Source organism: Tachyglossus aculeatus, chromosome 24 (assembly GCF_015852505.1).
Source record: "Tachyglossus aculeatus isolate mTacAcu1 chromosome 24, mTacAcu1.pri, whole genome shotgun sequence".
NCBI lineage: Eukaryota > Metazoa > Chordata > Mammalia > Monotremata > Tachyglossidae > Tachyglossus > Tachyglossus aculeatus.
In genome coordinates this window covers 18758683-18784976 of record NC_052089.1, presented here as the reverse complement: position 1 = coordinate 18784976, position 26294 = coordinate 18758683, and positions in this window count along the sequence as shown.

Below are 26294 nucleotides of genomic sequence, written 5' to 3'. Positions count from 1 at the left end.
AACTGTAAATTGCTATTCATTGCCACCTTCTTTTTTTTTTCCAGACTTTACCTCTCCCAGTCTGCAGGCCTTTCATCAGCTTATCTAAAAGCTTTATACCTCATAAATAACTCAAAAATAGTAATAGTTCAGAGACTTGAATTATTTCAGTCTCCCAGGCAGTAAATGCAAGAACTTGCAAATTTCAATAAATCCAGATGATTTCACTCATCTTACACCAATAATTTCTACTGTAGGTTTTTTTATAAAATTTTCTCCCTTTTTTTCCCCCCCCAACATGGCTGCTCTAGTTTCCAGTTTGTAGAGGCCACAAAAGTAAAAATTCACTATCAGTTCCAGATGTTCTGATGTCATATTTTTTCCTGTAACTTCTAATGTAGTTCAAAAAATCAGTATTCCTCAGTTGTTTTTTTGATGGTGTGCTGTTTTCAGATTCAATTTTTCATTTCCAGCTTTGATTTATTCAAATTTTCCTCCTTTCCATCTTATGTCTTTGCATTCCTCTTTGATAGGCTTCAATTCCCACTTCAGATAGTTTCCCATTTGATTTGCCTCAATATGCAATTCTTTATTTAGCCAGATGTTTTTCCTACTGCCTCTAAGGACTGGGGATAGTCTTTTGAAACACTGAATGCCAATATGTCAATTATTACTGCTCTTGTAAAAGTAGAATGTACCACAACACCCTCCAAAAATAAGACCTATGACAGATAACATTATTCTACAAAGACTAGATGTGTTCATTCAATCAATCATATTTATTGAGCACGTACTGTGTGCAGAGCACTGTACTAAGTGCTTGGGAAGTACAAAACTGGCAACATATAGGGATGGTCCCTACCCAACAACGGGCTCACAGTCTAGAAGGGGAAGACAAGCAACAAAACAAGTAGATAGGTGTCAATGCTAACAGAATAAATAGAATCATACCTATAAACACATCGTTAATAAAATAGAATAATAAATATATACAAATATACACAAGTGCTGTGGGGAGGGGAAGGGAGTAGGGTAGAGGGAGAGAGGGGGGAGATGAGGAGGGGAGGAGAAGGAGGAGGAGAGGAAAAGGGAGGATTCAGTCTGGGAAGGCCTCCTGGAGGAGGTGAGCTCTCAGTAGGGCTTTGAAGGGAGGAAGAGAGCTAGCTTGGCGGATGTGTGGAGGGAGGGCATTCCAGGCCAAAAGTAGGATGTGGGCCGGGGGTTGACGGTGGGACAGGCGAGAACGAGGCACAGTGAGGAGGTTAGTGGCAGAGGAGTGGAGGGTGCGGGCTGGGCTGGAGAAGGAGAGAAGGGAGGTGAGGTAGGAGGGGGCGAGAGGATGGAGAGCTTTGAAGCCAAGAGTGAGGAGTTTTTGCTTGATTTGAAGGTTGATAGGCAACCACTGGAGATTTTTGAGGAGGGGAGTGACATGCCCAGAGCGTTTCTGTACAAAGATGATCCGAGCAGCAGAGTGAAGCCGGGAGAGACAGGAGGATGGGAGATCAGAGAGGAGGCTGATGCAGTAATCCAGTCAGGATAGGATGAGAGATTGAACCAGCAAGGAGTGGTTTGTTTAGAGAGGAAAGGGCAGATCTTGGCAATGTCATGGAGGTGAGACAGGCATGTTTTGGTGTTGGATTGGATGTGTGGGGTGAATGAGAGAGCAAAGTCGAGGATGACACCAAGGTTGTGGGCTTGTGAGACAGGAAGGATGGTAGTGTTATCTACAGTGACAGGAAAGTCATGGAGAGGACCGGGTTTGGGAGGGATGATAAGGAGCTCTGTCTTGGACATGTTGAGTTTTTGATGGCAGGTAGACATACAGATGGAGGTGTCCTGAAGGCAGAAGGAGATATAAGCCTGGAGGGAAGGAGAGAGAACGGGGGTGGAGATGTAGATTTGGGTGTCATCAGCATAGAGATGATAGTTGAAGCCATGTGAGTGAATGAGTTCATCAAGGGAGTGAGTATAGATGGAGAACAGAAGGGGACCAAGAACTGACCCTTGAGGATCCCCTATGGTAAGGGGATGGGAAGGGGAAGAGAAGCCCATGAAAGAGACTGAGAATGAATGGCCGGAGAGATAAGAGGAGAACTAGGAGAGGATGCAGTCTGTGAAGCCAAGGTTGGATAGCGTATTGAGGAGAAGGGGATGGTCCACAGTGTTGAACACAGCTTTCACTGTGGTTATGTGTAACGTATGCTTTTAATTAGAAAACATTCTTAATATTAACTAAGGAACACGTCATGATTTTTAAATATCAATCTATGGTCAACCTAATATTGTTCTCCTTTTTTTGGTTCAATGACTGATCTCTGTTCAGTAAAGCTAAATAATCCCTGTCTTTAATATCATAACGTTTTGCTAGCAAGTGAACTAGCATGATCCTTTGAAGGAAGGAAATTAAACTTGAAAAAATTGTCTATTAAATGCAAAGGTAATGCCTCCTATCTAAATCACACAAGAAATTTTAATTAAATGTAAGCTAAGATGACTTTTGGGCTAAACATGAAAATGCTGTATCCCCACCTGCCTCTAATGCCACGTGTCTTAACTAGCTGCATTCATTCACTCAATCGTATTTAGTGAGTGCTTACTGTGTGCAGAGCACTCTACTAAGTGCTTGGGAAGTACGAGTCGGCAACATATAGAGATGGTCCCTACCCCAACAACGGGCTCACAGTCTAGAAGGGGGAAACAGACAACAAAACAAAACACGAAGACAGGTGTTAAAACCATCAGAATATCCGTTCCCCTCCCCAACAACCCCATACAAAAGACCACTCATCTGAGATTTTGCTCTAGGAAATTCTTGATTTACTGGGATTTATATTTCTCCCTCTACAAAAAACAGAAAACAGCTACAAAATGACAAAAAAAAAACCCACTTGCTCCTTCCCACATATCTAAATAAGCCAATAAATCCAAATTTCATCTCCTAAAGAGTACATCTAAGAGAAACAGAAATCTCTAGATCCATTAGTTTTACCAGACGAGATTGAAATACCATATAACAATACAAATAACAATGGACTGCAATGAAAAGGAAACTTCTAAGAAGTCTGAAATGGGAAGATAAAAGCCTTTTCTATTAACATCTAAGATGTATAATCATAAACATGATGCCAAACACATGGAATAGAAGAATGTCACTCAACATTTCAGTTCAGTAGCACTTTGAGGACTATATTCTGTGATAGGAAGTCTTAGACCCTAAACAATAATGTTCAAATTGTGACAACTTGTGTAAATGATTTTAGCTTTGTAAAGCTACTCCTGTCACTCATGACATAAATGAAACCGATGTTTTAGCAAGTGAAGAGACTTTCATCAAATGCTTCCAAATAAATTCTATAAGAAATGTCTCTTGCAATAGCAAGATGGGCCACAGAAACATTGTTTCTGTCTTTATGAAAGTCACTGATTTCAATGCAAAGTGCCACTAAAAATGCAACTACTGATACTCTAAAAAGAAAACAATTATGGAGGAGAATTATTTTGGGGAACACGATTACATGTGCCCCGTCATCATTTTGAGTCACTGTCTAGGAAAAATTAGTTTTTTTTTCCTCCATCGAAAATTAACTACCCCTGGAAAGTTATTTTAGCTCATAAAAGAATTCATTTTGGAAAAGATTTTAATGAATCAATCCTATTTATTGAGCACTTAACTATGTACAGAGCACTGTACTACATGCTTGGGAGGGTACGCTACAACAGAATAATGAGCTTACAGTCTATAGGGAAAGATATTAATATGAATAAAGAAATAATTTATAATATTTAAAGATATGTACATGTGTACTGTGGGGTTGGGGAGAATATCAAATGTCCAAAGGTCAAAGTGTTAAAAGCATTACTTTAATTCCTAGGCCATTTAAGAGATCCCTTCACCTTCTTTTCAAAAGGAAGACGTAAGGTGTCTTCACAGGGCAGGACTAAGTACAGAATTGAATCAACTATCTAGTCCCTGGCTTCCAGGAGATTATTGCTCAATGGTTTATTCTGTACACTCTGGGTTGAGCACTTGGAAGCGTAAAATAAAAGAGTTGGTAGATAGGATCCCTGTCCTCAAATTACTTACCATCTAGTGTGGGGGATAGGCTTTAAAATACATTTCAGAGAGGGGAAGCAGCAGAGTATAAAGATAAGCACATAAGTGCTGCGGGACAGAGTGAGTATTAAAGTGCTTTAGTGGGCATGGACTCCAGTGGCCTTGGCAGAAGGGAAGGGAAATAGGGTGAGGAGATGAGAAAATAGTCGGGAAAGCTTCTTGGAGGTTAGATGATTTTAGGAGGACTTTAAATATGCTGAAAGGTGATCTCTTTGATCAGGGGAGGGAGTTTCAGGAAGGAGGGAGGATACGAACAAGGATTTGATGCCAAGAGACACAAGATCAAGGCACAGTAAGTAGATTCATAATTAACTGGAGGGCACTTGATAAATGTCTGTAATAGCATTTTTAAAAATTGTATTTGTGAAGTGCTTACCTTGTGCCAGGCGCTGTTCTAAGCGTTGGGGTAGATACAAGGTAATCAGGTTGGACACAGGCCCTGTCTCACATGGGGCTCCCAGTCTTAATCCCCATTTTACAGATGAGGGAACTGAAGCACAGAGAAGGTCACACAGCAGACAATTGGCAGAGCTGGGATTAGAACCCAGTTCCTTCTGAACCCCAGGCCCATGCTCTATCAGAAGGCCATGCTGATTCTCATGAATAATAGTACTAGTAATAATTCTACTAATAACCATCAGAATACAAAATATTTATCAGGATAATTTTGTAAGACTTAAAAAGTTGTTTCCTAGTCAGACTTTTTTCACCTTCACCTGTGAATATTACTTGCAAAGCCCAAGCTGACTTTGCGTTGCATTGCATATAGGTCTCTCTTGTAACCTTTCAAACAATGAGGATTTAAATTAAAGTAATAATAGCCAATGGTGTTAAATTTGAATGTACAAATCCCTGCAATGTGCAAATCCCTGCCAGTGATTCTAGAGCTCAGTATGTATGAACCACTCTTCCTGTAGGTGAAACACGGTTAGATTTAGACAAAGGCTGTAGGGAAGACATGAATGAATCCCTCTTCTTTCAACTAAAGAAATAAATATAAAATACCTCATACTTCCTTGAAAAATTAACGGGGACTTCCTAAGTTTTCTTTTTTATACACTTCAGTTATTTTCCAAGGGGAAAAGAAGTAAAATCATCAAAATAGCAAAAAGAAACATTTTCTCTCAATATTTAAGAACAGCCCAAGCAGACTCTAAAAGCTCATCTCCCGGGGAAGTGAGTTTTGAAAGAATATCTGTAGACCTATTTTCCTGGCTCTAAACACTGGACACTTATCTACCCCTCACTACAAAACATTACAGCTTTATTTAATGTACAACAAGATACCACAGTGATTTCCAGTGCATGTTTTATCTTGTATCTATTTTTTTGAGAAACTAATTGACCAATGTGAGCTCACACGTGCTCTTTTCAATGTGTTAGCCTGTTTGCTCATTGCATTCCAAGTCTTAGGGGAAATGTAGCCCACAGACACAAGAGTGCAAAGAGTGGTGCCCAACACACTAGCTCTATAATCAATTCCTCTGCACAGGTTCACCATCCTTTTGTCTCAGGACCGAAGCTCATGCATTACTGCTGATGACGACAGACAATCACTTGGTACTGAAATGCTGCATTTATACTAGCTATTATCTTAATGAGAGTAGACCCAAATCTATTTGAGTCTACCTCTAGGCTACAGTACAGAGGCAGGAGGTGGGCGAGAGGTCAGCAGCAAGATAGATGAGGAACAATGAAGTGTGCGGCCTGGGTTGTAGTAGGAGAGCAGCAAGGTAAGGCTGGAGAGAAAAAACAGCCAAAGCCTCCCTGAGCTCACCTCCTCCAAGAGGCCTTCCCAGTCTGAGCCCCCTTTTTCCTCTCCTCTTCCCCATCCCCCCCCGCCCTACCTCCTTCCCCTCCCCACAGCACCTGTATATGTTTGTACAGATCTATTACTCTATTTTACTTGTACATATTTACTATATTTATTTTGTTAATGATGTGCATTTAGCTTTAGTTCTATTTATTCTGACGACTTGACACCTGTCCACATGCTTTGTTTTGTTGTCTGTCTCTCCCTTCTAGACTGTGAGCCCACTGTTGGGTAGGGACCATCTCTCTATGTCACCAACTTGTACTTCCCAAGTGCTTAGTACAGTGCGCACAGTAAGTGCTCAACAAATACGACTGAATGAATGAAGGGGCTAAATCAGGGACAGAGCACCTTTAAAGTCAGTGTCTGTCCAGCCCTGCAAAAGAGAAACAGAACATCAGCCTGAAGAGACAGAATGATCTGGTGATTCACACCCCCCAGACTCTGTGGTAGGCAGTTTAATAGCGAGCTTGCATTAATTAAAGCTGTTTTTTTAATCAAGTTTCTTTGTTGCTTCAGCAGCTTACTCCAATAATTGGACAATTTACTCTATTAGAACATGACCTTGGGCATTACTGCTGATTTTACCAGCTAGTATTCCAATGGAGGACAGGTGAACCTTTTTAATTGGCCTGCCTTGGGACAAACATGAAAACGCCAAACGAGCAATCGCCTCAATTTTCTGACTCGTGAAACGGAGCTATACTAAATGTGGTGCTCATATTAAAAGAGTTATAGGAAAAAAGCGAATAAGACCAAAAGCCTGTAAAACAGTATGCTGAGGTAAGATTGTCTCATTTAAGAGGCATAATAGGGCAGGAAAGCCGCCTGAAGTGAAAGATATGTTTAGCAAACTCCAAGTCACACCTATTAATGACTGTAAATAGCCCTGTCTTTGTGGTGGACAACAATGGATGTGCCATTTGAAGCGATTCCTACCTCTGCACAACTAAGGTAGATGTACTATTTATTCAATTTTAAGCATCACTGAAATGAATTACCCTGAATCTATTCTCTGATAATCAGACCAATTAACACGCTGTGCCATTTGTTGGGGGGCAGAACAGGCGAATTCTATTAGGCCCTGACCTCTGTGCACATTGACTACATTAGTGTTTTCAAAACTACAGATGCCTGAGCAAAACAATGCCTCCCCACTGATTTGTGGTCCCATAGATCTTTGTAACAAAGTAATGAGTCCCAGTACTATGAGTAATGCTTAGTACATAATAGCTGTAACTTGTAAAACAGAATTGAGGTATAAGAAACCTGAGCATGAATCTATTACGCCTTTTAGTTAGTTCTGAACATGTTGTCGAGCTGCATTTGGCACTCAATAATAAATCAAATTTAATTATTGTATGACCTTGGTAAATTCCTCCGCCCCACCTTTAGGGACATTTCTAATTCAATTCAGTTGGTAGAACCCACATCACGCCTCTGGCCTGGAATGCCCTCCCTCTTCACATCTGAAAAACAATTACTCTCCCCATCTTCAAAGCTTTATTGAAGGCATACTCTAAGAGGCCTTCCCTGACTAAGCCTGCATTTCCTTTTCTTCCACTCCCTTCTGCATTGCCCTGACTTATTCCCTTAATTCAACTCCCTCTCAGAGCCACAACACTCATGAACATATCCTTAATGAATGTATTTATATCAATGTCTATCTCCCTTTCTAAACTGTAAGGTTGTTATGGACAGGGACTGTTTCTGTTATATTGTACTCTCCCAAGCGCTTAGTACAGTGCTCTGTAAACAATAAGTGCTCAAACAATAATAATAATAAACTGTGGTATTTGTTAAGTGCTTACTAAGTGCCAAACACTGTACTAAGCATTGGGGTGGATACAAGCAAATTGAGTTGGACACAGTCCCTGTCCCTCGTGGAGCTCAAAGTCTCAATCTCCATTTTATAGAAGAGGTAACTGAGGCACAAAAGTGAAGGGACTTGCCCAAGGTCCCACAGCAGACAAGTGGCAGACTCAGGATATGATTGACCGATTGATATGAAAAACCCAGTGCATTTTGGGTAAGAAATTTGGTATAGGTTCATGCATTTATCCAGGAAGGACAAGAGCACCTGAGGCCTGGGCAGTGTTTAATGTGAGTAGTTAAGTGTGGAGTTCATTGGGGTAATCGCCAATAGGGAACCAGAGTTCGACAGCCTCATCCAAAAAACCACAAAGACCACTCCAGACCACAAAGCAGGATGTTGCTGGGGAAGTGACTTGTCCCATAAAAAAATAAAATGCTACATTCTGATTTTAAATCAAATAAACCTAAGGCACTATGCAAGGGAAGGAAACCAAAGCCATCTAAAAGAGATGGCATATGGAGATGCCCAAGCTCCCAGGAATTTTTTCCCACCTCAGATACTCCTAGCAAGGCCCTACAGGCTATGGGTGGAAAGAGAAAGAATTCCAGGACTTCAACCATCATTCATTATTGAGCGCTAAATTGTGTGCTGAGCACTGTAATAATAATAATAATAATAATGACATTTATTAAGCACTTACTATGTGCAAAACACTGTTCTAAGCACTGGGGAGGTGACAAGGTGATCAGGTTGTCCCATGGGGGGCTCACAGTCTTAATCCCCATTTTACAGATGAGGTAACAAGCACAGAGAAGTTGAGTGACTTGCCCAAAGTCACACAGCTGACAGTTGGCAGAGCCGGGATTTGAACCCATGACCTCTGACTCCAAAGCCCGTGCTCTTTCCACTGAGCCACACTGCTTCTCTGTACTAAGTGCTTGGGAAGTACGAGTCAACAACATGTAGAGATGTTCCCTACCCAACAATGGGCTCATAGTCCATCAGTTTTTTTTGCAGCTAATCTCCAAGTCTACCTCTCCAAAGCTCTCTCCTTCTCTGTAGTCTCATATTTCTTTCTGCCTTGAGGATATCTCCATTTGGCTGTCCCACTGACACCTCAAGCTTAAGATGTCCCAAACGGAATTCATCAATCTTCCCATCCAATCCCTTTTTCATCACTTTAGACATCATCCTCCCTGTCTCAAGTCCATACCCTAGGCATTGACTCATCTATCTCCTTCAACGCACATATTCAATCTGTCATGGAACCCGGTCAGTTCTACCTTCGCAACATCACTAAAATCCACCCTTTTATCTCCATCTACAGTGCCACTATGCTGATCCAAGGACTTACCATCCTTCCCTTTGACTATTCCATCAGATTCCTCACCTATCTCCCTGCCTTCATTCCCTCCCCACTCCAGTCCATCCTTCATTATTGTGCTGTATTGTAGACTCAGGGTTGTGCTCAAAAAAGGTGCATCAGAAACAAATTTGTTACTGCTAGCACTTCTTCTAGCAGTAGTAGTACTTCTGTGTTACCTATGCTCTTAGCAGTTTGCCTATTAAGCACTTTGATATTCACCCAGCCCCACTGCCCTTATTTGCAAATCCTTATAATCTATTTCCCCTAGCTGTATTAACTTTAATGTCTATCTCCCCCATAGACTGTAATCTCCGAGTGCAGGGTTCACGTTCACCAACTTTATTTTATTGAACTCTCCCAAGTGCTTTGTACAGTGCTATGCACACAGTAAGAGCTCAGTGAATATCATCGACTGATTGAAAGGATGTCTTAATTACCTTTCAGCTACTCATGGAAGCCACTCACCCCATGTATGGGCATCTCTGAGTGGAGGTGTCCTCAGACTGATACCTCAGACTGACTGCCTGTGGGATGAAGAGAGTCTTGGGCGTTTTGCTCTGCTGGGAGCATAATAACCAGAAAGGTCTGACCCTAGCGCTTCTGGCTTCCAGTAGCGTTTAGATACTGACACCCTTATTGTCACTGCCTGGTTTACTGATGCTCTTAGCAGCCAGAAGTACTTGCTGCAAATTCAAACCAGGCACCAAAATGTCATCATATTGATCCGTGGTAAGGTCAAGTGAGTAAGGCCAAATAAGCACGCTCAGCTGCATGATGAATCCTTTAACAGAGAGCAATAAGTATAAAATCTGCTTAAACAAAATCTAGCTGTCCGAAGTTTGTGAAAAAAAATAAGGTGGCTTTCCACCATGATTTCCATAGCTTCCCCACACTAGTTGAATTTTTAGACTGCTTTTCATTTCCAAAGTCTTTCAAGATTTGAGTTTTTAAATTATTTGATCTTGGAGGTTTTGGTTTAGTGATCTTGCAGGACCACTGCCATGACTATGACTATCAACTGCCAAGCCCCATGGGATCAGTATAATCACAGGATGAGAGGTCTGTTTCAGGAAGCCATTGGATAATACATGAATCTTGTCTACTGGGTAAGCCAGCTCTCATCCCTCGAAGGTCTATCTGTTCTTCCACCACTGAGAAATCCCTAACAATATTCATTCTTTCATTCATATTTATTAAGCACTTACTGTATGCAGAGCACTGTACTAGCACCTGGAAGAGTACAATACAACAATAAGCAGACCATTCCCTGACCACAATGAGCTTTCAGTCTGGAATTGGTTCTAGACAATCAGTGGCATTTATTAAGCCCTTATTGTGTGCAGAGAATTGTAGTAAGCACTTAAGAGAGTTGGTAGATGTGATCCCTGCCCACAGAGAGCAGCACAAAAATAATCATGATTGTATTTGTTCAGTGCTTACCCTGTGCAAAGCACTGTTCTAAGCACAGGGGGGCTACAAGGTGATCAGATTGTCCCATGTGGGGCTCACAGTCTTCTTCCCCATTTTACAGGTGAGGTAACTGAAGCACAGAGAAGTGAAGTGACTTGCCTAAAGTCACACAGCCGATAGTGGCGGAGCCGGGATTAGAACCTATGACCTCTGACTCCCAAGCCCCCACTCTTTCCACTGAGCCACACTACTTCTCTAATGAGAAGCAGCATTGCCTGGTGGAAAGAGCATGGGCTTGGGAGCATGGGAATACCTGGGTTTTAATACTGCCTCCACCATTTGCCAGCTATGTGATCTTGGACAAGTCACTTAACTTCTCTGTGTCTCAGTTACCTCATCTGTAAAATGGGGATTAAGTCTGTGATCCCTGTGTGGGATAGGGACTGTGTCCAGCCTGATTATCTTCTACCTACCCCAGTGCTTAGTAGAGTGGCTGGGATACAAAAAGCACATAAATACTATTTTTTAAAAAAAGAGCTTACAGTTTTGATGGGGAGACAGACATTTTTATGCATAAATTACAGATATGTACATAGGTACTGTGGGGCCGTGTGTGGGGTGAATACCAAAGGGTACATAGATGACACAGAAGGGAGAGGAAGCCAAGGAAAAGAGTAGTTAGTAGGGGAAGGCCTCTTGGAGGAGAAGTAAGAAAAAGCATGGCTTAGTGGAAAGAGCATGGCCTGGGGAGTCACCAGATGTGGGTTCTAATCCTGGCTCTGCCTCTTATCAGCTGTGAGACTTTGGGCAACTCATATAATTTCTCTGTGCCTCTGTTACCTTATCTGAAAAATGGGGATTAAGACTGTGAGCCTCACGTGGGACAACCTGACTACCTTGTATCTATCCCAGCAGTTAGAACAGTGCTTGGCACATAGTAAGTGTTTAACAAATACCATCATTAATAACGCATCTGTTATTATACTAGTCAACTGAGATATCACTCTTGGCACTCTGTGGTAGAAACAAGAGAATGCAATTGAAACTGCTCAACCACTATAACCATAATTCCATCTCATGGGTTTGCTATCCTAAAATTCCATGCCCAAGACATCTGCCATTCTCAATGGGAAACACATCATCCCATTATATAAAATGAATTTCATTTACAATAAATGAGGGCATTTATTAAGCACTTACTATGTGCAAAGCACTGTTCTAAGGGCTAGGGAGGTTACAAGGTGATCAGGTTGTCCCACGAGATCTGGGATCTTCTTCTTATCATTATGGTATTTATTCAGCAGTTACTATGTGCCAAGCACTGTTCTAAGCTCCAAGGTAGATAGAAATTAGGTTGGGCACTGTACTCATCTCACATGAGGCTCACAGTCTACGTATTGATTAATATTACTTCAGTCACAGAAATGTAGACATGGCAGTGGATAGTCAGGAGCCCAGAACTTTTTTCCAAGTATTCCTAGCCAATGGCTTTTACAATGTCACAATCTGGATGTTCCACTTTAAAGGTTCAAAATTTCATTTTTAATCTTTAAGTTTAAGCAGAGTCCTCTGTTGTAGTTATGTCACTGACTTTTTGTCTCCTGGTATTTTGTAGATGACTTTTAAGATTAATTTAATTTCAGTGCACTTTTTGAGTACTTTCCTAGCCCATTGTTTTTCCTTGTTTAGGTAATTGGTAAAAATCTTAACCCTATTATGGGAACCAGCATGGCGAAGTAGAGAAAGCATAGGACTAAGAGTCAGAGATCCTATGTCACCTCTCTGCTGGATGACCTGGAATAAGTCACTAAACCTGTGAAATTGGGATGAAATACCTGTTTTCTCCATCTCCCTTACACTGTGAGCTCTATGTGGGACAGGGACCCAGACAGCTAGATACTGAAACAATTGCTCTCTGCTAGCTTAGGTGAGGAACTTAAAAGCAACAAGGGCAGAAGAAGCATTTTTAAGATGAATTGCAACAATTGATGATAAGCTTTAGCAGTAGACTTCTGTGGGGTAAAGCAGTGTTTACCAATTACATTTTGGCTGCAAGCAAAAACAAGGTGAATTGTTTTTTGAGACGAGAGCTTTGGAACATGGGAAGAACACTGAAGCTGTATTAAGTGCAAGGAAAAGCAACTGCAGTAGCATCAAGTAGGTCTTTTCAGTGTTTGTGATATGTTAGCAATGTATACTTTTTTTTGCCAAAATATGCCTGAGGTTCATTGTCGTTAGCATTAACTTTGGATTTATATAATTTAAATAGCATATTTTAATATGTAGCTCTTTCACCTCCATTAAGTAAATGTACAAGCAAGTGCCTAAATATTGTCTGCTGCACATTCCTGCTGCATGGACTTTACTTGCAGGGGATTCAGTAAGTATAACCATATTTCAATAAAAATAGAGCAACTTAATTATCTGGAATAAATATTTATCCAAATTGGCCTTCAGCTCACACTTTCTGGATAATCAAGTGTTTACTGTAGATGAAATGATGTTAGGGGAGTTGGAATGCTATTATCCTTTTCTCTGACCCCTGTCTCACTCTTTGAACCCTTCTCTCTCATCAGTTTTTGCAATACCACAATTATGTCTTCCTCCAAGCCTCAGAGACATTGGCTTAAATCCTAAAATCGTTTTCGGTACCCTTCTGAAAATTTGCCATCTTGTTCATTCCATCTAACTTCTGAGCCTGCTCAAATGTCCTTTTAAAGGAACACTGCTGCTTAGGAGTTCAAATTTGTGGAAAACAATGCAACATTAAAATATTATACTACTACAATGCCTTCTAGACATATTTATAAAGAGAGGCTAAACCAATTAAATAATAAACCCCACAGTATAAGATAAATTGCAGCAAGCCAACCAGTAAAAATAATAGACCTGTTAAACAAAACAATTTCTATGCATAAAAGCAAAGCACATGCACTGTAAAAACGGAATGAAATCATGCAAAATAAATATCTACTTGTGAATAAACAGCAGAGAATTATATATTTATTTGATCCTCGGTACATAGTAATGGTGCTTGTTTATAAGTTTGTTAATTTTTTAAGTCAAATGTGATTCCCCAGAAACTTGGAAACCACAGGCCTTGGTCTGTTAAATGAGTTCCCAGTGGCTCACCTTTCACAGATTGATAACCCAGCACGGACTGGGACACTTCACTATCAGTGTACTGATGAATGATCAAGGCATTTTACTTGATAGATCATGGTCTTTTGCTAAATAAATTAAAGCAAATCAGACTAACCAAGCAGGCTGTTGACTAGTTTAATGGGTATTTGTCAAATTCATCTCAGTCGCTGAGTGTGAATAAATATTTCCAGTCTACCCTACCTACCAGGGACAAAGTCATTTTTAAATGCAAGGTTGGTGAACGATCCAGTTTGAAATTTTCCCCAAGACTGAATACTTGTGCTAGGGATAGTCCCTCAGTTAGTAGTAGAGGTAGCTATATGACCTTGCTAAGGAATCAGTTAGGGATTAGGGAAAAAGGGAAGCTGAATATAGTCTGAGAATAGTATGAGGAATTGCCCTTTGAAGGAGAGAGCAAGGTAGGTTATTGCAAAGGTTTTTCTGATTGGCTCAAATGAACAAATGAACTAACAGGTCGTTGAAAACCATGGACCCTCCTGTGTTCAGGAGAGAGTAATTGATTGGGTCAAAGGAAAAATGGTTACTGAGGAGGATAAAAATCAAGGTGAGGTTCGGCAGTGATGAAATTATTGGGCATCTTAATTCCATGCTCCTCAGGGAATGGGAGTTGCCCTGAGGAGAAAGCAAGAGATAAATGGCTGTAAGGAAATGGTGGCAGAAAAATTTAAAGCATAAATTTGTATTTTATACTCTGATGTTATCATTTTACTTGATATGCCTTATGTCAGCTTCTAAACTACAGGGACAATAGTCTCTGTATGGCAGTTATCCCGGATTGAGGTGCAGTAAACTAGTCAAAAACATGACTCGCATTGAGGAGAATAACCCTAGTATAATATAAGGTATGTGGAGTGGAAGCATGATCATTTCTAGACAATATCAAGGCTTGCTTACTCAATCTCTTAAATTTGGGAGACCCATGCGGAACTGGTACTGTCTGTTCTAACTTAAATTTACTTTGTGCTTAGTACAATTGTTGCCACAGTGTAAAGCCCCAAATAAATCCTTAATACAAATACCATTCTTCTGGATAATATGGGATTTTTCATCAGAGAGAAGCAATGCCTATCTCAGAACTTCTGAGCAGAGATTGACCATGGTCCACTGTCCATGACATGGAATTCCCTTGGTGGTTCTTCAGTCAGAATTCTTCATTACTGATGGTATAGTTTCAGCAGGCATTGAAACTAGATCCTGAATTCAACTATTCCTGATCCTAGTTACACAGTATTTTGGATTGCCTCTGTTGATTGTTGACTAGGTGAAGGACATTTAGATTGCAAGTGCCTGTATCCTTTCTCTTGGCTGGTAGGCTAAATCCCCAAATGGATTTATGCACCAGCTGTTCTTTAGCTGAATATCACCATGAGATGACTACTTCTATGATGGCGTTACAGCTCTTATTCAATCCCTTTAAAATATTCATGCTTTGTTTCAAATGCAATTTCCATTCTAGAATGTAACATACTTATTTTCCCCTTAATATGGCCAAATATGAGATGTCATAAGAAATGCGCTTGTCACTGAATTTGAGGTTCTTGGTAATGATGGTCATGGAATAGAAACCATGTCTGCAAGATTTTCAAATGAATGCCTCTTTGAAAACTGTACTGCCTGGGTCATCTTGGAAGCAATCGTGGGAGGAAAAAAATCAATTATCATCATCATCATCATCAATTGTATTTATTGAGTGCTTACTATGTGCATTGGCCATTGGCCTTGAGTCTGTTTTGTTTCATTCTGGTGAATGAATGAAATCACCGTGCACGTTTTTCTGAAATGCAGTCTGTCCATAAAACATGCCAAACTGCAGGCCCACTATTCTCATCAGAGATAGTATAAAGCAATTGGCTTCTTTGAGGAAGTTTCTGCTTATTTCTAGGAATCCAGCCAGTGTTGAACATTTCAGAACAGAAGCACTAAAGTAAAAGTGATCTCTCTTCAAAACTCTGATATTTGTTGAGTTAATGTGGTGGCTTAAAGGAGGAACAGTACATTTGGGGATGACTCAGTAAGTACTCAGTGAGTACTTTAGTACTCATCTGTCTGAAATGTGCAAAGTAGAAGATTAATTACCACTACTGAAGGCTCCATCATCCGACTTGCACTTCCCAAGTAATTAGTACTGTGCTCTGCTAATGCCTACTTAGTGCTCTACACACTAAGTGCTCAATAAATACGATTGAATGAATCCTAATTCTTCAACAGCTAATGACAAGGCAAGATAAGCATGAGGGACTTATCCCTCTCTTTCTTTTCCTATTGTTCTTTGTGGTACCTCCTGTAATTTTCAGACACTAATTCCTATCTTTCCTCTGCTTTCCACATTACATTTCAGCTGAACAAAAATTTCAACAGTGCCAATGGTGGCAGTCATTTAGTCTGTGATGCCCAGTGACATCTTCAGTGTTGTTTCTTAAGGGTGAAAAAACCATGAGGCATTTAGAGCACTCCAAATGCATTTTTTGAGATTAAAGTCCTGGAAAGCAAATGAGAGGGTGGAAAGGTATGGAGAAACTCAAGTTGTGGATCCATTATTTCAGTTCCAGAGGAATGCATGAGAAGCAGCACGGCTCAGGGAAAGAGCACAGGCTTTGGAGTCAGAGGTCATGGGTTCAAGTCCCAGCTCCGCCAACTGTCAGTTGTGTGACTTTGGGCAAGTCACTTGATTTCTCTGTGCCTCAGTTATCTCATCTGTAAAATGGGGACTAAGTCATTCTGTTTGCGGAGTTGACCACTGGAGCATATTTAGTCAGTGAGCTAACCAGCTACATGTCACTCAGACTTGAAATGTTATTAGCCCTTATGAAACTCACCTGAGCCACTAATTGTTATGTAATAAAGAGTTCCCCAGTCCATTTTCCCCAAAAAAGTTTCATTGTTAAAAGTTTTATTCAGGAGCAAAGGCTTATTCATTTCAAGGAGATTTTAATTAAACTTTAGATTTTATAAAGTCCGTCAGGAAGGTAAATAATGGTGAAAACACTAATGAAAATCCTCAATATAATTTCAGAATAGGGCATAGTCTCAACATGAAAGTTAATAAATAAAGCAGCCGCAAGAATTGATTTTTCTGCTACCCAGGGGATATAATTGGAAGGTAGAAAACTAATCTGCCTGCTCTTGCGGTTAATCGGGTTATCATATAATTTTAGGACATTTACAACTTAAAAACAAACCAAAACCTCCCCAAAGAAGTCAATACATCATTCAGCAGATCAAAGAGATTTTTCAACAATTCTTTCAAAATAAAATTGATCGTCTATGGAATGATAAACATTGTCTATGCACGGGATGAAGAGCCAGATCAAGGCCAAGAGGAAAAATCATTGCGTTTGCTTCTGTTAAAAATATGAAAAAAACAGGGGCCAAAAACACTAAAAATGATCAGAGATAGTAAAAACCCACATAGAATACTAATAGAATACAGGAAATAGTGTTTTTGAGAAGTCAACTGGAGTGACATAATTATCATTCAATTTTGAAGCTGGAGGTACCAACAGTGGGAAACTCAAAGGTGTGCCAGAGTGGCTGCCAACAACTAATGGGTGTTTGATGATCCGAACTAAATTGGGGGTAAACCCTTTCAGATCTGCCTGTTGCTGTGATCCCAAATGAGCCCACTGTTTTAGCACACTGAATGAGTCGGCACTTCACTTTTTGCACAATTTCCGTTCTCCCATCCCTATTTGCATATATTATCTTCTAATTCACCACACAATTCACACTCTAAAATGTAAGCTCCTTGTGGGCAAGGAACATGTCTACCAACTCCGTCGTACTGTACTCTTCGGAGTGTTTAATACAGAGCACTGCAGACAGAAAGTACTCAATAAGTACAACTGATTGATTTAGAGAAGCAGCCTGGCTTAGTGGAAAGAGCCCGAGCTTGGAAGTCAGAGGTCATGGGTCTTAATCCTGGCTCCACCACTTGTCATCCGTGTAACTCTGGATAAGTCATTTAACTTCTCTCTGCCTCAGTGACCTCATCTGCAAAATGGGGATGAAGACTGTGAGCCCCACGTGGGACAGCCCAATTACCTTATTTCTACCCCAGCACTTAGAACAGTGCATGGCGTGTATTAAGCGCTTAACAAATACCAGTGTTATTATTATTATTGGGTGAATCGCTCATATCAATCAACCCATGTCTCAAGGTCAGCCAAACTGTTGCAATGAGCTTAATGCTTAGCAATGAACTGGCTAAGTTCCAGGACCTCATGCTTGGAATCTTGTCTTGCTATTAGATTTGAAGAATGGTTCATATGGGCCTTGTGATCTGCTCAAGATGCCGTGTGCATCTTCTGTGGGTGGTCTAGATCTCACAGCTACACACAAGGGAGAGTACCACCACAGCTTTACAGACCTTGAGTCATTATGAAGATTGACGCCTTGGTTCACCAGATCCTGTCTGATCTTGAAATGATTCTCTCTTTCTGTGTGAAACACTCAACAGCATGATGATTAGGTAACAGTGTGTACCTTTTCCCAAATGAACACTAATTTCCTCTGGAATTGCCGGAGCACTGTTCAAACTCTATAAAGTTGTTCAAAATGGCATTCATGTTTTCTCTTCTAGACTGTGAGCCCATTGTTGGGCAGGGATTGTCTATTTGTTGCTGAATTGTACTTTCCGAGCGCTTAGTACAGTGATCTGCATACAGTAAGTGCTCAGTAAATTCAGTTGAGTGAATGAATGTATATGCCTCAAGAGTAAACTCATCAGACAGTAGCAGTTCATAGGTGATTGTCTCAAAGACTTTTAATGACATGTGAGAGTCTGAGATTTGAAATGAAAATAGGCTGTGCCCTTGCGGCACTAAGAAAGAAAACTGGGAATATTTTCTATGATAGCATTAGCATAATTGCCTCAGTAAGTCTTTTCCACCCATAAATTGGCAGTCTACAGTTACACCAATTGCTCCTCCAACACCTTTAGGACTGGAACCCAACACCATCTCTGTAATTAAATAAAAAATTTCAACTAAGATCGACTCATTGGGTTGCTCTCCAGATGGGCAGTAGTGCGACAGAATTCCAGCCCTCTAAGTGAATTGTCAGATCAAAGCATTATTTTAATGATACCCATAGCATTTGGGATTGAAAGTGTAGGTGTCATCTAAAAGGCAGCATTTCCAGTAGAAATGTCACCTTCCTCCTGGAAATGTGTTAGAATCAAAGATGTTAGAGACTCCAAGAGGCCAGTTTATTCTGCCTCATCACTGGCAGTAAGTGAAGAATCATCTATGAAGAGTAAGTCAATCAGTCAGTGGTGTTCGCTGTGTGCACGGCACTGTACTAATTGCTTGGGAGAGTATAATACAAGGAAATTGGTAGACATGTTGATATAGTGAAAATGCCCACATGATACAATGAAAATGCATTGTTATTCAAGTTAATTGTTCAGAGCCCATTTTATGGTACTGATATAACTAGGAGATAGTAGGAAAAGGGAGGAATTATTATTCTCAATTTACAGATGAGAAAAAGAGGCTGAGGAATTAAGTGACCTAACAGGCTAATGGCAGAGCTAGGCTAGAATCCAAGTCTCCTGGGTCTCACAATAGAGGTTTTTTTTTCCATTGACCATGCTGTCACACAACAGAACAACATCAGTCATCTCCTGAAAATTACTGTCTATTCCATTTTTTAAAAAAATTACACAGAACATATTTACAATATATGTATTCCTATACACTAATGCAACATAGTGCCAAGTTTATAAAAAAAAAACAAAACACTTGAAGGATCTGTTGGTAGGATTCTAATTCAGTGCATCTCCAGGAGAATTATTGTACCTTCATGAATGCTCAATTCCTGTTCATTATTTGAGCTGGGATGCAAAATGCCTTTTTCTGTGTATCCAATAAATTCAATTTACCTAACTCAAGGGAAAGTCAAGAGACCTTAAGATGAAGCTGAAAAGAATATACATTTGAGGATAATACCACCGTTGTCAATAAACCTGTTCTGATAGCTAGCTCCTCCTGAAATAACTCAGCACCACAAAAATAACAAAAAATGAGATATAAAGTGTTAAGATAATCATTTTTTTCTGAAAAGAAATGGAATTCTCCAGATCAAGCCTAACACTATAAATTTTATATGAACATGCCAGAATACATTTCTTCTCTCTTGAAATAAATTACAGTATCCTAGTTATTGAATAATAATGTAACATACCTTAATATAACTCTCAATGGCAAATCCTGTAAAATCATTAAATAATTCAAGCAAATAAGAATACTAGCATTTTTTTTTAATCTTACAGTTTGCCTAGAGAATTAGGGGTGGAGGTTCTATAAGAGCAAAATTTTTAATCCTAGCTTCAAAAGGGTTAATATTTCCAATTTTGCTTGACCTGAAATATAAGGGCCTTTCTAAAATCATTTCAGGTAAGAGAAAACACTGGATCTGTGCAATCATAGCAGAAAAAGATATTGGAATCATTGACAGGTGAATTTAGTTGAATTTAGTCAACAACATGGCATTGATAGCACAAGAGACAAAACAATTTTGTTAACACTAGTAGTAGTAGTAGTAGTAGCATTCTAAAGTGTAAGCTTGTTGATGGTAGGGAATATGACTGTTTATTGTTCTACTGTACTCTCCTAAGCGCTTAATACAGTGCTCTGTAAACAGTAAGCACTCAATAAATACAATGAATAAATAAATGAAACATAGTAGCAGTAACAGTAGTAGTAAATCCAGAAGCAGCAACAACAGCTTTTATATAATGCCTATGACATCTCTAGGCCTTGCTCAGCCCTAAATCCCTGTTAAAACAGCCTTCAGAGTCACTTAGAGGAGCTCTGACCCCTGCAAGAGGACTGAAATTCCTCTGGTTCTTTCCTCTCAGGAATGGACAAGATTGGGTTCCCCCACCTAGTGAATCCCATTCCTGAACTCCTTTGGCCACTACCATCACCCCTTATTGCTAACCTCATGCCCCCCAGATGGCAAGGGGATCATTTGGAGTCTTGCCAGTGGCCCTAACTCCCAGGATTTGCTGCAGGAAGTTCAGGGGAGAAACGACTCCTGCCACCTTAGGCAACACCTTTCCCCAGCACCCTGGAACTCCCGCATCCCTACCATAGACAGACAGCAGGGACAAGAGAATACCAATCCAAAGTATTTTTTCCTTTCACTAAAACTCCCTTCCACCAGCTTTGACTTGGACTCTTTCCACTTTCATATCGGCATCCTGATGCACATAGTCTTTGGGACCTTATTTCCCTTCTCCCTCTGGTGTGCCCCAGGTTTCAGTTTCTCCTTCTCAGAACCCTTCCCTTGTGATCTTTAGACTCCCTCTGGACTGTAAGTTTGTAAACGGTAGGGAATGTGTCTGTTTATTATTATAGTCTACTCTCCCAAGCACTTAGTACAGTGCTCTGCACATAGTAAGCACTCAATAAATATGATTGAATGAATAGTAAACACTCAGTAAATACGATTGAATAGAATGAATGAATCTTTGAAAGCCAGGGTAGTTGAATTACCACACTACATTATCATTTCCTCTCCTCCAGGCTAGGAACCTCACTCCTCAGGGATGAAGTAGTTAGGCCTACTGGAAAGAGCATGGGCCTGTGAATCACAGGACCTGGGCTCTAAAGTCCCAGCTGTGCCACTTGTCTTCTGTGTGATTGTATGCAAGCCACTTCTCTGTGCCTCCATTACCTCATCTGTAAAAATAGGAATTAAATACCTTACTCTGTTCTACTGAGACTCTGAACTCCATGTGGCACAGAGACTATGTCCAACCTGATTCACTTGTATCTACTCCAACATTTAAAACTATGCTTGATACAAAGTAAACACCCAAGGAAGACCAAAATTACCATAATTAAATATCCTTACTTCTTGATCCTCAGGCGGTGAGTTTTCTCTTGCAAACTGTCACTGGAGGAGCCCGCTGTTGGGTGGGGCCATCTCTATATGTTGCGAACTTGTTCTTCCCAAGCGCTTAGTACAGTGCTCTGCACATAGTAAGTGCTCAATAAATACAATTGAATGAATGAATCTCTCTCCTCCTTCTATGTGCCCCCCTTCCAGAACCACACCTCAGAAGCTCTGCACTCTCAAAATGGCCAAGGGTAACTCCTCCCCCGTACTTAAGCACCTCCTGGTGGTCCCTCCCCCCTCTCCCCCCCAATCCTCCACTTTAACTAGCTGGGCTTCAAGTAGCAACACCTGATTTAACTACTAGGAGATGCCCAATTAGTCACTTTCTCCCCCACCCCCTCCTCCCAGTGTGGAGCTAACTTGAATTACAGCCAAACTCACTTGAGGCAGTGCACTTTAGTAGGTGTTTGGGAAGCTACAGAATAATCAAGTGGCATTCCTGCCCAGAAGATATTTACACTCTAATGTGGAGGAATCAAACCTATCTCATGCAGGAGTTGGGAAAAAATCTGCACTGGTGTCTTGAGTTTTGACCACCACCATCTTTTCTAACATGGATGAGTAAAAGTCACAGCAGAAAAGAGGGATAAAAATACAAAGCCTTAAGGGATGGAAAACAGGACCTATGAGTGACGGAGAGTTGGTAGATATGTTTCCTGCTCACAGAGAGCTACCAAATGAGGCAAGAATAAGGTCATGTTTGGATATTCATAAATAGGCTCTGATTTCCAAGTTTATGGCACAAACGTAAGAGAGTACTTTGCACAGAGTAAGCATTCAATAAATATGATTGAATGAATGAATAATAATGATGGTATTAAGCGCTTACTACATGCCAAGCACTGTTCTAAACCCTGTGTAGGGGGGATACAGGGTAATCAGGTTGTCCCACATGGGGCTCACAGTCTTAATCCCCATTTTACAGATGACATAACTGAGGCACAAGTTATGCCCAAGGTAACATAGCAAACAAGAGGCAGAGCTGGGATTAGACCCAGGTCGTCTAACTCCCAGGCCTGTTTTTGTTACACTTGGCCAAACTGCTTCTCAACTTATTCAATTTTTTTAAAATTCAAGTCAAATGTAATTGAAATGACAAACAAATGTTAGCTTGTTAGCTAATCTTTTAAAATGCAGTGTAAATCATAGAATAATAGAATCATAGAATTGAAAGAGACCCTGAAGACAATTGTCTCAAACTCCCCACTCCCAGTGTGTGAATGACTAACCCATCCGGAGCAGTTCATTTTCTCTTCAGGAATGGATCTTGGGAAACGGAGGCTCCTCAACACCCCCTTTCCCCTTGTAGAAATTCATTCATTCAGCTAGCTAGAAAAGCAACATGGCTCAGTGGAAAGTGCACGGGCTTGGGAATCAGAGGTCATGGGTTCTAATCCAAGCTCTGCCACTTGTCAGCCGTGTGACAATATAAAAATAGAATATTAACTGCTATTTGTTACCTCTGCTGTACTCTCCCAAATGCTTAATACAGTGTTTTGCACAAAGCGAGTGCTCGATAAATACCACTGATTGATTTTAAAATAATAAGGACAAATCAATCATATTTACTGAGTCCTTACTGTGTGCAGAACACTGTTCTAAGGGCTTGGGAGAGTTCAATAGAATTGGTTGGCACATTCTCTGCCCACAATGAGTTCACAGTCTATGTTGAAAGTCTACCATAGCTGCCTTTTATTAGGAAATGGAGAGACTGTTTTATAGTCCAGGATTTCAAGACTACATACAATATCAAAACTTCTGAACTTAAACTAAAACTCCCCCTTGCCTGCACCCCGAGAACAGTAATTAATATTTAGCTTCGAATGACTCCAATCTAATGAAAAACCAAACTCAAAAAGCACTTGAAAACTGAAAGTGGCATCTCAGAACATTTGACCAGCATCCAAAGGAGCTACTCACTAAGGAGGAGTTCTAAAATTTAGTTTAAAAATGACAGTTCTGAACAGTAAAACCTTAATCAAGCCAAAGTCTCCCAAATCCTTGTTTTATATAGATGTGATGAAAAATAAAATGACTCAACACTCTGTCATAAGTGCCAAAACATGTTCTTTTATGAGTCACAAGTGCCAACATAACATTGCCTCAATCTCAGATTTTTCTCTGGATTTGTCCTCTTATGAAAGTTCTAAAAGTACAGCACTAAAAATGGAAAGCCCAACAGGGAAAGCATGTAAAGTATTCACTTACTAATGGTTTCCTTCCTTAACTCAGAGAAACAATCCCTAAGAGAAATTTAATGCCTGCTCAATCTGTGGTTTCTCAGCTAAAAGGTCTATCATAGCATAAGGAACAATCACTATCATCATCATCATTATCTTCAATATTTAATTAAAGGCTGATTATGTTCAGAGTACTCTCTGGGCATTCTAGCTAATTACAAAAGAATATGCAAAATTAAACAAAAGTGCAAATGCCTACAGCATCAACTTGGAAATATAACAGAAATTTTTAGATCTATTCCTAAAAACTGGGGCATCTATAGAAAATGGTGGACCCCATAGAAGTCACCTAATCAGGGAAGACTTCAAGGTAGTGCATTTTTTTGCTGAATAGAGTGGGGAGAAGGACTTTTCTGGTGAAGAGAATGACATGAATAATGGCTCTAAAGCTGGAGTGTTGTAATTGTGATATTCGCTAAGCATTTACTATGTGTCAAGCATTGTTCTAAGCGGCTCGGGTAGATACAATGCAATCATGTTGGACACCTTCCTTGCTGTACGTGGGGTTTACAGTCTACATAGAAGGGAGAACAGGGATTAAATCTCCATTTTAAAGATGAGGAAGTGAGAGGCATGGGGAAGTTGAGCAACTTAACTAGGCCACTCAACAGACTAGTGGAAGTCCTGGAATTAGAACCCAGGTCCTCTGAGTCCCAGGCTGATGCTCTTTCCAGCTGGCCACACTGCTTCCCTAATGAGCTGAGTAGGGGAGGATACACAGTCACTCCATCAGCAGTATTTACTTAGCATCTTCTCTGTCCGCAGCACTGTATGGGAGAGTACAATAAAATTAATAGACATTCCCCTCAAGCAAGGAAGACAGACAGTGAAAAAAGTTAAAATCAGAGGGACGCTGGAAACTTATGTACCTGGGTACTATTTGCAGCTGTGCATACTCAAGTCTTTAGGTAATATGGAAGCACTGATATGAAATGTGTGGGGAGTTCAGAGCAAAGAAAAATAATTAAATCTGGACACACCTTTTGGAAGAGATTTCATTCATTCAGTCAATCCTATTTATTGAGCACTTGCTGTAGGTGCAGAGCACTGTACTAAGTGCTTGGGAAAGTGCAATACATCAACAGGGACAATAACTGCACACAATGAGTTCATAGTCTAGAGGAGATTTGATTTCAGAATGCTTGCAAGATGGGGAAATGGAGAGAGTTCCAGGCAGAAGGATGGCAAGAGTGAGAAGGTGGCAGCAGAAAGGAATAACATGAGGCTCAGCTAGTAGATTGACTTGAGAGGGATGAAGATGAACTGGGGTATCAACTTGGAATCCACTCCATTTGCATGTCCTACAGATCATCATTCTCTACATCTTCAAAGGCTTATTGAAAGCACATCTCCTCCAGCAGGCCTTCCATAACTCAGCCCTTATTTCCTCTTCTCCCACTCCCTTCTGAGTCTCCCTTGCACTTGGATTTCCACCATTTATCCACCCCTCCCTCAGCCCCACAACACTGATGTGCATATCAGTAATTTATATTGATGTCTGTCTTCTCTAGACTGTAAGATCATTGTGGGCAGATATGCACTCTCTCAAATGCTTAATATAGTACTCTAAACAGTATATAGTACTCTGTAAACAGTAAGCACTCGATGATTGATAGATTGTTTACTATAAATACGATAGGCCATAATGACCCCTTCTCATTCATTCAGTTGTGTTTATTGAGCGCTTACATTATACAAAGCACTGTACTAAGTGCTTGTGATTCCTACTGGTAACAGCTACTAGATGTCAAGAAACAAAGCAACTTCCACTCAGCTGTGAGCCATTCAGGTGACAAAAGGCAGAGGTTTACTTTAATTAGGGGTTTAAATGTTCATAGTTTTGGTGCAACCTCATTACATTATGTTGCATAACATGCACAACTCACCTCATTCTTTTGAAATGCAAGCATGACAACCAAGTGGCAACATTCCCAATGTTCCCAATTCCCATCTGTTCGACTACCCCTAGGAAACTGTGATGGAAAATGCTTCAAAAAACCTGTTGAGAACTGTAGCTCTTTCTCCCTGTAGTATATGACTTGGAGTGCCTTTAATGATAATAATAATAATAATAATAATAATAATAATAATAATAATGGCACTTATTAAGCGCTTACTATGTGCAAAGCACTGTTCTAAGTGCTGGGAGGTTGCAAGGTGATCAGGTTGACCCGTGGGGGGCTCACAGTCTTAATCCCCATTTTACAGATGAGGGAACTGAGGTACAGAGAAGTGAAGTGACTTGCCCAAAGTCACCCAGCTGACAAGTGGTGGAGTCAGGATTTGAACCCATGACCTCTGACTCCAAAGCCCATGCTCTTTTCACTAAGCCATGCTGAAGCACTATTTTAATGAGAATTTCAGGAGAAAGCATGGCAATATCATCCAGGTTATTGAAATGTTCTCAGTGCAGCAACTCAGTGTAAAAATAATTAAATTATTGGTCAATGCTCATTACATCTTCCCTCCTCATATTTAACAGACAA